We start from the raw sequence: 3,756 nt of genomic DNA, 5'->3' as shown, positions 1-3,756 counted from the left end.
ATAACAGTTTTTAAATCCTATATTCTAAAAACAGTGCATATTATATTTCAAATTCTTTATATTTTTATTCATTGTACTATACATAAATGACTTAATTTAGTCTACGAAGCTCACCATCTCCTGATTATTTATAGCTTTAGTGGCTATTAATAATTCATGCATAAATGGTGAATAACTGCATCATGAAAATAATCCTAGAATATTGCTCTATGAATATGTATGGCATTATTGTAGTGTTCATCTTTCACAAGTTGTGAGAAAGGAAGATGGGTACAAATAAAGCATACAGCAAGTGTCCTATTCATAAAAAGGTTATTTCTGCAATTGCTATGTGAACATAATATTCTCCATAGAGAATGTGGAATAGGGTATTAGGTGATGCAGTGCATTATCATTTCACTGCTAGAGTCCTGGGTTCAAAGGCTTTTGAATGTTATTGCTTCTACAATTTTAGGGCTGAGCCTATGGAAAGACTCCCATTGGGAGCTGGATCTGATCCATAGGGAGGCAGACTGTATATTAGCAATGACAATATAAGGTAATTTTGACATCTTCTGTTTTTTTTTTTGAGGTATGAGTTGGGTAAGTGCAGGGACCTCCTCAAATTTGCATATGACATAGTGGGCCTGATCCTCAGCTAGATGTAAATGGTTGTAGCTCCACAATGGAAGAGGTGGTCCCCATTGCCACTAGCTGAGTATCTGCAAAACTACTAAGTCCTAGAGCAATGATCAAAAATTGAACATAAAGCATAATACGGACGTAGATTATACAGTTTTGTATACAGTACATAAAAACATAATAATGGCCTTACTGGGTCAAACCAATGGTTCATCTATCCCAGAATCCCATCTTCTATCAGTGGCCACTGCCAGATGCTTCAGAAGAAATGCATAGAACAGGACAATTTAAAGTAATCTAGCCCCTGTCATCCAGTCCTATCTTCTGTCAGTTGGAGGTTTAGGCACACCCGGAACGTGGGGACACAATGCTCTATATGTGAACTATTCTGTTGCAATGCCTCTGTGTAGGCAGCTCCAAATTGCATTGGCTTTTTCATTCTCATATTGCACTCTAGAGATACCTAATTTATCATCCACTATTATGCTTATTCTCTCTCAAGATTACTGCTTCCCAGGTTATCACCCTTCCACTGAATGTATTTTGAATTATTTCCCCCAGCTTTCATTTCAAAGTTGAATCTCATTTTATTATTTGCTGGTCATGGTTTTAATCAGTGTGATAGGTCCCTTAGCATTATTTTTCTGCTCTGTCCTCACTGGTGGACTCAACTTTTCATGTCAGATGTTTTCATAGATTCATAGATTTTAAATCCAGAAGGGACAATTGTAATATCCTAGTTTGACCTCCTGCATATGACCACAGGCCATAAGATTTCCCTGTATTAATTCCTGCTTCAGATCAAATAGCTGTGTTTGAATTAGAGCATACCTTTTGGAAAAATATTCAATCTTGATTTAAAATTTTCCAGTGATGGAGACTCCAAGAGAACCTTTGGTAAGTTGTGCCAATGGTTATTTACCTTCTCTCAAAAATGTGTGCTTTATTTCCAGTCTGAATTTGTCTAGCTTCAGCCTCCAGCAATTTGATCTTATAACAGGGGGGAGGGATAGCTCAGTGGTTTGAGCATTGGCTTGCTAAACCCAGGGTTGTGAGTTCAATCCTTGAGGGGGCCACCTAGGGATTTGGGGCAAAATCAGTACTTGGTCCTGCTAGTGAAGGCAGGGGGCTGGACTCAATGACCTTTCAAGATCCCTTCCAGCTCTAGGAGATGGGATAGTTCCATTAATTTATTTATTTATAACACCTTTTTTCTGCTAGATCAAAGAGACCTCTATTATCAAATTTCTGTCCTCCGTGTATGTACTTGTAGACTGCAATCAAGTCACCCCTTAACCTTCTAGTGGATAAGCTAAATAGATAGAGTGCCTTAAGTCTTAATTTTTTACCTGGGGTTCTTTCAACGCGAAGCTCTTGGTAATTTGGCATCAGGAAATAAATCAGTGGAGACACGGCCATCCAACGAATAGATGGCTGGCACAAACAGTGCAACACAAAAGTGCTTTCACTTAAAGCTATACTTTACTTAGTCTCAAGCACTTACACATGTCTGCAACAGGTTAGTAACACACCCCCAACTCTCAATAATTACTGAAGTTGGATGTGGCTCTCGAGTGGCACAGCGGCAGTCTTTGGATGGCCAATCTTCCATCTGCTAGAGGGACTACAAGATGTGTCCAGAGGGAAAGTCCCAGAAGAGTCCAACTACCCCAAACTTTCTTCCCTTATGTATTCATTGTTATTACAATAACACATCACTCAAATAAAACTTGTTAAGCAAGCAATTTCAAAGGTTAAGCAAGAGGTTTCCTTCTGATCATCAATTAGCCAGATGTGTTTTTTCAGAGTTTGCATGCCTTGAGGCCCTGACAGACACATCCCTGAGGGCACATATAGACAAGCTTTCTGTTTTTCTAAATGCATACCTCAGCAATTTCAACAGAGATTTCATCATGAAGGACTCGGGGTCAAGCTGTCCTTTCTGTGGCACCCAAACTCCCTCCCCTCTTGACTCGGTCATGCTATGACTGCTGCATAGCCCCTGTTACGTATGCCTGCTAGCTTGGCTACTTTTAGCAATATGCAGTAGTGGTTTGGGCACTTTACCGGTCTGCCAAAATCTCCCTGTATATATTAATATAAGGCATGATTTCCAATCCTTTAACCATTCTGTTGCCCTTTGCTATAGTCTCTCCAATTTTTCAACATACTTCTTGAACTCTTGGCACCAGAACTGGACACAGCATTCCAGTGGCATTACATCAGTGCCAAGTAATATAACAGCTCTCCTCCTATTTGCCCTGCCTCTTTTTATACATCTGGCTGCATCTACATTGGCAGTTTTGAGTAAATCTTTCATCATTGTACAAGGCACTAGTATTAGTGTAACCCTTCTGCCAGGCCGAGCTGACAGCAGCAAGGGCTGGGTTAGGTACATAGGGGTTCCCTTTCAACAATACAATGCAAAACCAGCTCGAGCCCCCACCCAGTGTCCTGGGAAAATTATACACATACCCCTGGGCGCCTCAAAGAGGCAATACTTCCCCTCTCGCAAGCACAGCATTTCAGTGTAGCAAAAATCTTTAATAACATGAGGTAAACAACTCAGCATTAAATTGGGAAAACGGCACAATTAGGGTTCATAAACACAAACCATGAACCAGACGACCCACCCCCAAGCAGATCAGGCCATGTCTTTTCCCTTTGGTTCTAGAGTCCAGCAACCCAAAGTCACCCCTCCCACAGTTTCTGTCCTTGGTCAGTGCAGCCCCCTTCCCAAGTTCAGAAGTTCATCTGCAGAGTTTACCTCCCAGCCTGGAGGTATGGGGGCACCTTACGTGCTCTGCTGCTCATGTTGACAGCTGATTACCACACCTCTCTGTGGGGTTCGGCTGCAGTCTTCAGTGCAAGCCGCTCCTCTCTGCTAGCCATCTTGCTAGCTGCTCACCAATATGTCTTCAGCCCCACCTCCCCCGCCCCACCACTTAACATAGCTCTCAGTGATTTCAGCTCTTAGTGACTGTCAAGACTGCTTCCCCACTTTGAACTTTAGGGTACAAATGTGGGGGCCTGCATGAAAACTTCTAAGCTTAACTACCAGCTTAGATCTGGTCCGCTGCCACCATTCCCAAGTGGATTCCCTTCCCTGGGAAGCCTTGAGAAACTTTTCACCAA

This window comes from Chrysemys picta, chromosome 2 (assembly GCF_011386835.1).
Source record: "Chrysemys picta bellii isolate R12L10 chromosome 2, ASM1138683v2, whole genome shotgun sequence".
NCBI lineage: Eukaryota > Metazoa > Chordata > Testudines > Emydidae > Chrysemys > Chrysemys picta.
This window is presented reverse-complemented; position numbering follows the sequence as displayed.